The following is a 13,923-nucleotide window of genomic DNA, read 5'->3' as shown; positions in this document are numbered from 1 at the left end:
TATCCGGCCTGTACTTGTTCAGCTGCAGCAGCACCTGTGGACACCATCCTGCTACCAAGGGAAAAGTCCATAAAAGACAGAGCAAGCCAAGCAAGCAGGAGTCAGCCAGAAGGTTACAGTCTGGCCATGTTGCACGGTCCTTGCACCCTTGTCCCAACTGGAGTCTCTGGGTTGCCTAAGCAAGATTTGGGAAATGGGCTCTTGTATTTAGTAGCTTTATTCTATCACCCATGCATATAGGGAAGGTTTTCTGAGGAATACTTTGTCAGGGACAGCAGTATCGCCTCCTGCCCATGAAGCAAATGAACCTCAAATCTAACAGATGTTTTGTCCTAGGCTCAATCACATCATGATTCTTGGATATTGTTAAGGACTTAATGGGAGACCCAAATGTAACTTAGATGAACACGTTGCAAGGAAAGAAAAGCTGGCAAGATGTTTCAATTAAAACCTCTCTAACCCACGAATCTTCCTTTAAGCCACTCAGAGAAACCTTTAAAATCTGATAATCACTTAATAATATTTCACACATACTGCTCAACGTGAACCTCTACAGCTTTTGTAAACTGTAGCACCATTCTTGTTCCAGATGGCATGTAAAATAATTTATAAACAACAAAGTTCAGCAGGTTTATAGCAGCTGTTCAATTCCAGCACTTTGGCCACCCACCTCAGCATAACTGAGAGCTTTCAATCAGCTCCTGACTCTCACAGGGCCTTCAAACAGCACCAGAGCATGTGTTCAATATGCTTTCAGAAAGTAGCCAGCCAAATAGGGAGGGTTAGTCATCCAGGCAACCCAGTAGCACACCTGCAGCATGTTCACACTGCCTGGTTTGGTGTTTTGTTTGGGGTTTTTTTGTGGTTTTTTTTTTCCTTTTTCTTTTACTACATGAACCTAGGTGAGAACAATCAGTAAGATGTTTCAGAGTTAAAAAACACCTTTGTTAAAAAATACGGTTCCTACAAAACAATTCCAGTTTGCCATAGCTCAAATGCGGAATATAATCTTCCCAGCAGGAACATACTGCAAATGCAAACATAACATCTCTCGGGGTCAGAAAGGCTCTTTTTACTGTTGTACCTAAACATATGCTAAGTGTTATAAGAAATAGAGTATGTCAAAAACGGCCTTCTCTGTACCTGACAGATTTCCATTACTATTTCTGTTTCTTCCTCTCGTCTCCTCTTTCCTTCCTGGCACTTACTTTGGCTCTACTTTTCTTGTGTCCCTTCAAAACCTCCTTGTCCTGGACTGGCCTCTGGGGCACAGAGGAAAAAGGAAGAGATATTGCTTCATGGCCTCTTTAAAGGTCACGCAGTCTGAACTGGACAGAGACAAATTCAGAGTCGCTTTAAGCTCCTCTGATTATGGGCATATCCACACAAAGTATTCTGGAAACTGCACGACCACATTACAGTGGCATTAAGCCCGATAAAACATACCCTGCCTGTCAACAAAGCTGATTAGCCCGTGCTCGATGCTCTGTGAGTCACAGACATACAGTTTCCAGGAGGCTCGGGATAAGCAAGGCGGTATGGAGACATGCCCATATGAAATATGTCTGGAGTCTGCAAAGGGTATCAGGGCATCAGCACATTCAATCGATCCCAGACAGCAGCCCTTGGTGTATCTCATCATTTCAGTCGGTAAGAAAGAAGCAACTTGTCTCCTGAGGAGCCTAGTCCTAGCTTGATAAGCTTTTTACGAATTAGGGTTGACTTGAGCTTGTTTGCTAGCCATTGCCAATCACCTGTCCTCATGGTCTGTGGATGTGTTTGCTTGCTTCGCCTAACACCAGCACGCTGAGCCTGAAGGGATGACTAGCAAGAATAAGGTGTTTATGGTGGAGGAGGCCACCCCTAGGCAAGCATGCAACCAAGAAAAGTATTCCTTAAAAAACATTCAGCAGCACATTCCTCCTGGAGCAACAAATGAAACCAATCTGACCCCAAGGTTTCTGTACCATCTCAATAACCAATGGCCATTTAACGCTCGATTCTTCTCCAAGGCATCCTCCTCCTCCCACAAATCTTGTGGTTTCCACAGCACATATACAAATTTTTTGAAATGAAAATAGCACAGTTTTGCATTATGCTATTGTGTAAACATAATTTGCATTGAGCTATTGTATAAACATTGGTTAAGAACTAATTTGGGGCTTTTAATGAGTTTATGTCCTGCTTACAATTGCCAGGAAGTACCAGCGTGCTGAAGGGAAAACAGATTCCTTTAGTTTTGACTCACAGCAGGTTTTTAAGCAAAGCAGACAACTGAAGCCACCACTGTTTGGTATGGGGACATGATTATAATTGACAACAAGAAGTAAGAGTCAAGGCAAAATTTTTATTTTTTTTTTTTCTCTCCAAACTACACAAATTAAAACTAAGGCTTTCTTCTCTGCTTACAATGGCACTATGCTTCGACTACAGAAATTACGTTCTGGCCATTACCGCTGCTCTGAAGAGGATCCGAGTTGGTAAATGGAAAAATAAGTCAGAACCTAATTTTCTAGAAAAGTTTATACTGGAGACCACATTTACTTTTTTAAACTGAAAAAATCCTCCAAGAGACAAGATCTCTGATATTTGCAAGGCAATTTTCAGTACAGCAAGTGTCCAACAGCTGTTTTGGTAGTGCCCAGGAACCTTAAAAAAAACCACGGGCAAGAAGTTCTGCCAGCAAGAAGTAATTTCAGTAGCACACTGCAATAAAACAGTGTTGCAGAAACTGGAGGGCAATGCAAGAAGGTACCAAGCCATAGAGGGATCCCAGACTACAGAAGCAATTCTTCCAGCTTGTGGAAACAGCCCAAAGGTCTCCATGACACTTGCTGTTCCTGTGGTGTGCTCACAAGGAGAGGACGCATCATCAAGGCTTTCCCATACCGCATCGATAGCCTACTGCAGGTTTGGACAACAGGGGCAATTTGAAGCTGGCCAAATTGAAGAAGCCAAAAGCTTCTCTGGCGTATACTCATAGTTTGACAAGCTGTATTTAACACCCTTAGGATCCAGAGAGAATTAATAAGATACAAATGAAAAAAGGAAAGGGAAGGAAGGGCAGAAGGAATGATTACACAAACACACATAGCTCTCGGGAGCTCCCTGAGCACTAGAAGGGGTTCCTAATGGGACGGTGAGGGCAGCAGAATACATCACTGTCAGACACTCTGGGATTTTCATCCTACTGCTGCTTGACAGCCATAACATTAAGTTCCCTTTCCCAGGTGCAAACTCTGTTCTAACCCTTTCCCCTGGAAAGTTTCTATTCATAATGGAATTAAACCACAAAATGCAGACGTATCTAGGGATATGTAAAACAGAAAGCTGCCTAGGTCTTAAAAAAAAAAGTCCATCTAGTAAAGGGTCAATGAAAAGGAATCTGGTTGTTGCTTAGCTTCTTACACAGTAAGATCAAACCCAATAATTCTGGTGTTAACTAGATAGTAATAAGAGTTAAATACACATTTGTGGGACAGTAAAGTCAGGATTTTTAAGCACAATTGTCACTCTAATTGTGGGCCTGGACTTATGCTAGAAAATGATCCCTGATCAGCAGATTTTCAGTCTGACATCTAAAATTACACAGGACACAATTCTGTTGTCATAGTGGGGTTTTTCCCCCCTTTTTGCCCAGACTGAGACAGGCTGAATTTAACCTTTTGTGCAGCACTAATTATGAAGGGGTAGGATTTTTTTTTTTGAAGGGAGGGAGAAAGAAAGGGATGGGGGTAACCCCCTCCCCAGTTCTGTAGCAGCCTTCTGCTTTCTCCTCCTCACCCCTCTGGGACATGCCAGACACAACGGCAGTCCTTGTCCTGAGGTTGCAAAGAGTTAACAAATGCAACAAACAGTCATGCCGCTAGCAGTAGTGGAAAGAACGGGTTGAACTAAGCTCTGGTTGACCAGCATCTCCCACAGTAGCACTCCACGTGTGTGCTCTCTCACATGCCATGCATTAAAGCACTCGGTCCTCTGCAAACAATAAGTGTAAGAAGGCAGAGCAGGAGAGCTATGCCTTGGGTGCAACGTAAGGCATGCAGCTGAAGGCAGACAGCTTGCAGCCACAGAAGTAGCTCAGGTATCCAGTAGATCAATATTGGCGTGTTATTATTCTCACATACATCCCATTTGCTGATCCAACACTTGTTCCTGCAGAAACAGGATCAGAGAGGCCACCGGCAGCCAACAGGCAAGCACAGCCTGCTCCCCTGGAGCCCAGCTCCTGACCCAGCCCCAGCGTACAGGCACGCTGCCTTCAACAAGCAGGCAGAGATCTATGACTTTTTTTAATAAACAAACAACACATTCAAAAAAGAACTAGTAGAAGGGGCACACTTTCCTCTAACATTTCTCCTCCTCAGCAAAATATCAGGGCGCTCTCTCCCCAGCATGTGGCAGTTGCTTTGCACAATTCCTCTGTCCTATTTCTGAGCAAACCAGACCAAGAAGTACCATCTTAGTACATGATCAGCACACAGGTTCCCTTCCCCTACAGTACAGCAAGGAAAAGGAAACTAAGAGGAAATCAAGAACATTTTCTGATAGCAAGCAAACAAGCAGTTCAGTTCTGCTCTACCTCAGTGTAGCAGAAGCAGTCATCATTTTGGCATGGCAGCAATTTGGCTGCTGTGTGGATATCAGAGATAGGCTGCATCCATGGGTGCTGAGAGAAGTGGTTGCTGTCATAGTACACACACTCCCTTTTGTCTTTGAAAAGTCACAGAGACCAGCGGAGGCGTCTCACACCTGGCGAAAGGCAAGCCTTTGCACCCACCTCCAGAAAAGGCCAAAAGGGCAATACAGGGAGTTGCCAGCTGGTCAGCCTCACTTCGCTTTGTGGGAAGTGCATGAAGGGATCCTCTTGGAGCACATCTCAGAGCACACAGAGAAGCTAGTTGGGAACAGTCAGCATGGACCGACCAAGGGTAAATCATGTCTGACCAACCTGACTGCTCTCTGTGATGAAATGGCTGGATATGAGGACAAAGGCAGAGCAGCGGATATCATTTACCTCAATTTTAGCAAGGCTTTCAACACTGTCTCCCATTATATGCTTGCATCCAAGTTGGGACATTACAGTTTGAATGGGTGGACATCCTGATCAGTAAACCACTGGGCAGATGATTGGGCTCAGAGGGAGCCCTTGCAGTGATACAGGCTGGGGACAAACTGGCTGGGGAGCAGCTGTGTGGAAAAGGCACTGGGGATCCTGCTGATCAGTGAGCTGAGCATAGGCCAGCAGTGTGCTCTGGCAGCAGACACAGCCACAGCTTCCTGGGCTGTATGAGCAAGAGCACAGCCAGGAGCTCAAAGGTAGCAATTATCCCCCTTCTACTTATTAGGTCACATACTGCACCCAGTTTTGAGCCCTCCAATGCAAGACAGACAACGATTACCAGGAGCAGGTCAGCAGAGGGCCGCCAAGATTGTCAGGGGCTGGAGCACCTGCCTTAAGAAGAGAGGCTGAGGAACCTAGGCTTGTTTAGCCTGGAGAGGAGACAGCTTCAGGGCTGTAACAGCAGCCCCCCAGGGCCTATAAGGTGGTTATGAGCCAGGCTCTTCATAGTGGGGCACAACAGAAGGATAAGAGACAATGATCATAAGTTGAAAGGAGAGGTTTTCAGACCAGCTATATGGAGAAATTCTTTCCCCATGAGGACAGACATGTGACGTAACACAGGCCCAGAGATACGGTGCCATCTCCATCCCTGCAGGTTTTCAAGACCCAAATGGATAAAGCCCTGAGCAAACTAGCCTGATCCCATAGCTGTCCCTGCCTTGAGCAGAAAGCCGGACTAGTGACCCCCTGATTTATCATACCATTCTCCTTTGCCTTAAATTTCCAAGGCAGCAGTGGGCTACCAAGCCCAGACTTTGTCATTGCACTGGTTATCCCTTCTCATAGTGAGAATTCAGCATCCACTTGGTTCCCTTCTGTCAGGGCACCCCTTCAAAAGCACCTGTGTTACAATCAGTCAGGTGTAGATGGTACCTTAAGGTGTAGAAATACTTTGTAACATTCACATCTCTGCCTGGATTAGCAATTAAATAACCAAGCAAATAACGGCATGTTGTTAACGCTAGCCTGACTCCAGCTATGCACATGGCAGAGATCTGGCATAGCAGCCTTCCTCACAGCCCAAGGTTCCTGGAAAACCTGATCACCCAGGTTACCACCAAAACCCATGCTGATGCATCTGCATTTTTACAAGAACTCATGCTTGCTAAATGAACTACATCTACATGTTCTGCAACTACAGCTTTTGTTGCAATGAACCCATCTGCTCTAACTTTCGGCCTGGAGGAGCTGTGCCAGACCTGTGTGTTTAAGTCTTCTACGCTACAGACTCCTGCAGTTTTTCTTCACATGCGTTTGTCTGAAGTGAAAGATAGGTACGTTCTGCTCAGAGCACATGATATCCACTTACTTCTTACATTCAGCATCCATTTCCTCTCCCTACATTTCCCAGATATAATTTTAAAACACATCTGTCACTTGCAGTGCTTATTAGCTGGGACTTTTCAAGCATTAAATCAATGTTTCTGTTGGAGAAATAACTTAAAGAGCAGACCATTCAAAATGTGCAGCCTCAATACAGATAAAGGATTAAGGCAAGAACTAAGTTGGTCCTGGATGCCTGCTATATTTATCCCTTACATATTTTTGATTTGGTAGTGAAGAACAGGTAGAAGGGATGGCTGGCCTGCCCTGAGCGCAGGAGCGCAGCTTTTAATCATACAAACAGGGCACCAGCACGACTTCATTGTATGGTTACACAAAGGGAAGCTATGGATGCTATTACATTACCAAAAAGAAAACAATGTGGAAACATACCATTCCCTCCACATTCCCCACTATATATTTGTAATTTTTGTACAAAATTAAAAAAAAAACTTCATGTGCTCAAAATCTGCACAAGATAAAACAAATAGTGACACCAAGTAATCCATCTGGAATCCAGCCCATTACGAAAGCTCATGTCAGGATTATCAGATGAGATCTGACAGAAGAATCTTCTAAAGAACACATACATGGATGACCAGCTTCTAGAAGCTTTTGTCAGCCCTGCAGACAATTCCTCCTATAGGCCCAACATACCAGCCTTCTTTCCCTTCCTTATCTCACCAAGCAAATGGCTGCTATTAAATGCACAAATTTCTTTCAGCAGGCTACACAAACAGAAATACACACAGTTAATTAATACTGCAGTAATTTCTTTGATCTTCCAATGAAAACAAATTTTAAAAGCCATACTATTTCAGCCTAGAAGCTTAGAGTTAAAAAGCTTAGGAACTCATCTGGGACTTTGAATCCAAGAATCGTTTGGCCGATGTCATTAAAAGAGCTGAATTAGACTTGTAATTATTCCCTTATGAGTTCTGCTGTCTATCTGAGAAAGAAGGGTATTAATTTCTGTCCTCACAATTGATTTATTTTGGTGAAAAAACAGAAGGATTGGAAACAGCAGGAACTTAGTTTTATTGTGCATCTGGTAGAATACAAGAAAATAAATGTCGATAGTGAACATCATCCCAGTTCATCAATAGGAACCATACCTTCTGTTTACATTGCATGGCAGTTTCCTTGAGATCCTCAGGATAAAGCCTATCTCCACAGTTCCGGCTGGCTATCCACTGCCTAGTGCAATAGCACTTCATTAACATGCAAATGCTTGACAGTTATTGGGCTTAAGTACATCTGCATATTTATAAACAACCATTCCAAACCACATCCCCATTTAAGGAAACTGTTTAATGACACTAAACCTAAAGTTCTTCTCATATCCATTGAAAAATATGTTGCAACCAGATTCATTCGCTTTATATTTATCTGGTACTTTTTGAAATACTGTTTACACAGGTAGGTCCAAAAATGCCTCAATCAACTTTTTCATTAGTTTTTTATTTGTTCTTTTGTGGCAACCAACCTTTTCTCTCTCTCTCTTTTTTTTTTTTTTAACCTATTTTTCCATTGAAAAGGCAAAAAGAACACAAAGAATGAATGATGCATTGGAAATCAAGACAAGGTAAACTTACAGCAATGAAAAACAAACATCCATTAAACCATATTTAAGCAGAAATCTGTAAAATACTCAGTCAAAATATACACCCTCTGTATTTTCAAAGCAAAGCACCAGACAAACAATGCACAGGATTAAAAGTTGCCCCAAAATCTACAGATTTCATTTCTTTGCTCACAACAGTAATTCTGCACACCTCAAGATAACTTCTATTTGTTCTCCAATGTCACATCTTAGAAAGCACACACCAAGCCCTGCATAGGCACTGCTACTTCTATTAGCACATTCTACCCAAAGCATCTGGAATTTTTAGCATGAAATATCACAAATTTGGCCATGAATGTGGATTTCTGCACATTTTTATGCAAATTATATTTAGCAATAAAGATTTTTTAAAAATCAGGAAATTCTTTTAATGGACAAAAAGATGCCAAAAGCAAAAGAATACAAACAGTTATTAATTAATAACAATGTTTTGTTGAACATATTTTTTTCTACTGCTTGAAGGCCAATATAAGAGCACTTAATGTAGAAAAGAATGGGACCAGCTGAATCAAGTTAAGGGGTACTTAAGAGGATTGCACTCAATCATCCTAGATAAGCAGACTCATTTCTGATTCCCACCCTCTTCTTATTTAGCATGCCAGAGTAGAAGTTGCATATCCCTCCTCAACAACTATTTAAGGTGCACTATCTTTTTATTTGGAGTGGGTGGGAAAGAAATAAGTTACCAATTTATATAAGTTACCAGTGATTTTCTTTGAATCTAAGGGACTTTGTCCAGCTGAAAAGTGATTCATAAGTTATACACATTTACACACATTCATAGGTAAAATATAAAATATATTACCTCAAAGCATGCATTGTTCCTGTGGGGCTTAGTCAGTAACCATAGCACGATTCAGGATTATTTATTTTGCCCTGCTGCACAAGTGCCAATACTTAACTATGGGCCTCTTCCCTTATTTCTATCAGTCTGGGTAGCAACCGAACACAAACCTATGCCTAGCCAGCCATGAAGTATCAAAGAGACCTACACGGACAGTTTGTGCACGTGAACTGTAAAACTTGAATCGAGTATTTCATTGTAGACAAAAGATGAACATGAGCTGTATTCGCACGTTTAAAGAAAGTACGCGGCTGAAAGCCAAACACCTTTTCTGTAGAGACCTAATCCTGAAGATCCCTGCTATATAGATCGCATTAAAAGCTTTGTTGCCTCTCCTGCTTGCCAGCCCACTGTCTACAGAAAAAATTTTGAGGATATTGGTGATGAGGAGAAACTGAAATATCTGAAATGTTAGCACAATATCCCGAAGTGTTATGTAAATACCACAGTAAAATACAGAAGCATAGCCATTGCCAGTTTCATTTTGGTCATATTTGGCTGTATATATCTTTATATCAAGAGTCAAGTATGTTCTTGTTTCTCTTTGGACTTTTATAACACACATCAAAGCAATGAGCAGTGAAGTCCTGGAACAGAGAAGATATGTCATAACAACTACTAGTGCACAAGAAAAGAAATTAACTTACTAAGACAAAAATACAACCATTTGAGAAACTGAAGCTAAGAATTCATGGTGGTTTTTTTTTTTTTTTAGGTTAAGAAAACGTGCAATAAAAATGTCAGGTATGAACAAAATTCTAGACATCACTCATTAAAAACTATATATTTTGCATTTACAGGAGCTAAATTTGCCTCCATATTTCCCATTCTAAGTGTAGGAAATACTACAGTAAGAATAACTACTATAGCCATGCAGACACCCACACCTTCAACTACACGTGATGCTGAAGCTAAATTATATGATAATTCCATATAATTCACATTACATACTGTGATAATTCTCAAGATAAAAGAAAAAGTGAAGATAAGACCATTTTATGTGAAGATGTCTATATTGCTTTTATGTATTTAATACAAGCCTTGTGCTTTCCCCACACTTCAGATTCATGTTTCCTAGCCTCCAACTAAACTAAAAGTAGGAATGCACACAGCTAGAACTACATCCTTTTATTCCCATTGCCTAAAATTTTGCCTTATTACAGCACAAAGATTGAGGGCAGCGTTTTCAAAATTCCCAAAACATTTTAGCTTTTAAGACCTTCCTTCAGAACCAAGTTCAGAAACATATGTCTCACTGGAAGTCAGTGAAGCAGCCTTCAATGACCAAACTTTTTATATAACAGTGACCCTAGAAGTCTTGAATCAATTATTCGTTTCTGAAAGTTTTACCCTCAGCCTAGAAGTTTTTCTTCTGGTTTATCTTCCTGTAAAAACAATCGAAAGGACTGCTTTTATTGAACAAATACGTCATAAAGACTATAAGAGAAAGTACAAGGGGTTTGGTTGCTTGTTTTATGATAAACGTGTTTGTGGTTTTTTGTAAATAAACGGTTCGTTTGCATGTTTTGAGTTGTGCTGTGTACTACTGTGGCATCATTTTCAGGCATTATTGTACTGGTGACGATATAGCTGATTAAATACAGACCCTATTGTAAGTAACATACTAATAACAACTCATCATCAGGACAATTTAACCTTGTGACAGCTTACTGCTATGATAAGAAAGAGAGCTGGTTCTTGCATAGCCCTTTCCTGATGCTTACATTTCCACCTCAACTGCTGAATGAGTGAAATGTTGCCTATATGAGATTTAGTATCATCGTGAGAAATCGCAACTTCACATAAGCGATGAACATAGTGTACCAAAATGAGATCAGCAAAATGGCTTGGCAGGTACAATATCACATCACTCAGATCATCACCAAGTTTCTTCTCCTGTATCTTCGCATGTGCTTACAACAGAACTCTCTCTGCTCCATTAGATTCTTTTAACTTACCAAAGAGACTGCAAAAAGACAACCCTCCCTCTTGCAGATGGGATGTACTCTCACCTCTCAGTCATGTAATGACATGTGCCCTGTATGGGGGGAAAAAGAAAGGAGGCTAGGTGAGTGGATTTTTTGAAGTACGCTATGGTAAAAAAAACCCTTTTTATTAAGAGTGCCAGGTGGGGAGATGCTTGGGAGCAGTCCCTTCTAACAGAAGCTGAGCTATATCTGCTCCTTTCAAGATTCATCACTTTGCTTAAGGTTGACACCAAGGCTTTGGAAGACAGATAAAGCTCAAAAAAGCAAAATATCTTCTCCAAAGAAATACTCCTTCATTTCTTCTTTTGATCTTAAGTGTTAGCCAAAGTTTAGGGTCTTTGAAAAGTACTCTGAAAAACCCTGAAATCCCTACTGACAAGCCTGGCTTTGAAGACCACTGAGTAAACAATCTCATTTTAAATATGAACTCTCACACTACTTCAGAATAATTTCTACCTTGTTTCTGTTACTGAACACCATAAAAAAGAAAAACGCGATTATATAAGGTGCACACAGGAATCTGAAATACAGAAGGCAGGTCAGATCCAAGGCGTATCTCTAAGTCCTTCCACCAGGATGGAGAGGTCAAGACCCAGCGCAACCCAAACAAGGTTTCGCAGCACAGCCTCATTCCTTCTACCCCATCCTTCCATAACTGATGTCCGTGGCCAGCATACTCATACCAGGACAGCACAGCTGATTATTGTCCACTACATGCAGAATATTTTGAACATGCTAACAACATGCCATTTTGAAGAAAATCAAAGTTTTAAGTTTCTCAGCCTTGTACAAAACAGATACTTTTATCTAAACAGCATCCCCAATTACCAAGTGGGCCAGATATTTTTAGTTACAAAGACCCAGTTTCCAGCAAAATTAAACTGTTTGGGTTGAAATTTTCCTTTCCTATAAACTTTAGTTTTCACAAACAAATGAATTGAATGAACACTGTAAAAATCCTGGTGGCCTTTCCTTTGGGAAGCTTTAGAACACGGTTGCTTTGGATCAGGAACTGGCAATGTGTCAATGAAAGGTCTGTCAGTTGTGAACGTGACTGCTTTTTTTTTTTTTGTTTTTTACTCAAAATTTTCCCAGATCTCTCTACCCAGTAGAAAATAAAAATCTGCACACACGTACCTTGTAAAAAATAAGTTAAATTTCAATACATAAATTCTCTAAGTTTATGCTGACAGGTCTTCCCTTGCAATTGCAACTAAAAAGCCACTGTTAGGTTACACCGGACCTCTCTGCTCCTCAACTGGTGAAGTACCACAGAGAATTGCAGGAAAAAGAGAATTGTTTTGCCCTCGTATCAGGGCTGGAACAGCACACAGTTAGTGCAACTTGCTCATATATTGCATAAAGAGAAAACAAAACATCAAATAGCTTGTCAGTTTAAAGAGTGCTTTCTGTTTGGGGGGAGGGAAAGGCGGGAAGGGATGTTTATGTAAATGAGGCAGAGAAACTACAGAGAAAAAAAGATACAAGCATATAATTAAAATCTGTATCATAATGCCTACGTACAACATACCAACTGAGATTACAGGACCACGATTGGTTCTAGCATCAAACTTTTCACTGTTACATTTTACAATTTAATAACATTCTTTTAAAATATGCTTTTCATGTGTAATCTCTATTATAGCACAATGGGCCCAAAATGATTTTTCAAACAAAGATGGACTTTTACCAAACAAAAAGTGGAAACTTTCCTTAAGCTCTGATCCCAGCTGTTTGATGTGATCCAAGCAGTTAAAGTTCTGAAGCCACATCGTTCCATACAAGCTTGCAAAAAACCATTAGTCCTTCTGTATGTTATACGGCACAGTTTACGAGAGGTACATGGCCAGGTGTTAGAGCCCGAGATTCACATTTGGGTTTGACCTTAGTAAATTTTGTAATTTTAGGGTGACATGTCTGAAGATATTTACTTCTGTATTCAAAGGCAGTATGAAAATGGTCCTCTGCTATGGGGAAGGTAATTATTTCCCCAAGCATTTTTACCTGTGTTTTGTTTTACCAAGAAAATCAGGAGTTTTGACTTAGTAAGAAAGAGGTTTCTTCAGAAAAAGGAAAAGTTGCACCTTTATTAAATCAAAGCAGATTCAGACACTTCTCATTCTCCCAAACTGCAGATGATTATGAGGCCTAAGACAAGAAGCATAAGCAGGGCTTAGCAATTTTTTTTTTTTTTTGTTTAAAGACTCTGGCTGTCTCATATGTCAGACAGGCATGTGTATTATGCACATCCAGCAGGGGACAAAGATCAGAAATTTAAAGGAGCTGTTTGTGATTTTGGATGGGATGTGGCACACAGATGAAAGAGCAGACATTTTTCCCCTTGGTTTAATGCTAGCACTAGATTCCTAAATTAAGCCCAGCAGGAAACAAACATCCACCACAGATTTCAAAAGATATCTCACATCTTTGTATTAAAACGTGTTATTTTAAGAGTCCCAAATGCTGCATGTCTGATTTTTATTAAGTCCAGAGCCAACATAGGAAGCGTTATTTGATTTATTTTAAAATAACGCAGAAAATATTAGTGGACAAGGGGATGTAAATTGCAGGAAGCCAAAAGAAAATTGAAGAGTAGGAGATAATGGGCCTGATGCTATTATCTATAAGAATACTAAGGCCATAGGCTTCAAAAAATTATTTTGATGACCCTGAAAGCTCACTCAGACTAAAGAACATCAAGTTAGAGGATTTTCCTGGGGGGTGGAAGGAAGACAGTCTTGATTTTTCTTTACCAAATGGACTGGGGAGATGTTTCTGATATGCACTTCTGATTTCCTTCTACACCAAAGAGCTACAATGTTGTATTCCTGTGAAGGGCAAAATTAGACATCACCCCACACCTTCTTCACACATTTCACGTGTGATTCTTGGTGAAAAGAACAAGAATTTTAGATCCATATACAAATGCAGTTAAAATGTCCAACCCTGAAAATTCTTTTTTTCTAACACTCCATCTTTCTTTATACAAAATGTAAAAGTACCAGGATAGGATTTTGCC

At 40.7% G+C, this 13,923-nt stretch overlaps 1 long non-coding RNA gene across 1 annotated transcript in view; it reads right to left on the bottom strand.

The window, feature by feature from the left end:
* LOC148057518 (uncharacterized) overlaps positions 1 to 13,923 on the bottom strand; it is a 398,505-nt gene that overhangs the window by 217,531 nt on the left and 167,051 nt on the right. Inside the window, exon 7 of the long non-coding RNA XR_015706361.1 lies at positions 10,875 to 10,954. This is a non-coding gene — a long non-coding RNA (uncharacterized LOC148057518). The remainder of the gene's footprint in view (positions 1 to 10,874; positions 10,955 to 13,923) is intronic.

Source organism: Nipponia nippon, unplaced genomic scaffold (genome assembly GCF_047370975.1).
Source record: "Nipponia nippon isolate SJK-2023a ecotype South Korea unplaced genomic scaffold, ASM4737097v1 scaffold_1, whole genome shotgun sequence".
Classification (NCBI taxonomy): Eukaryota; Metazoa; Chordata; class Aves; order Pelecaniformes; family Threskiornithidae; genus Nipponia; species Nipponia nippon.
This window is presented reverse-complemented; position numbering and strand designations above follow the sequence as displayed.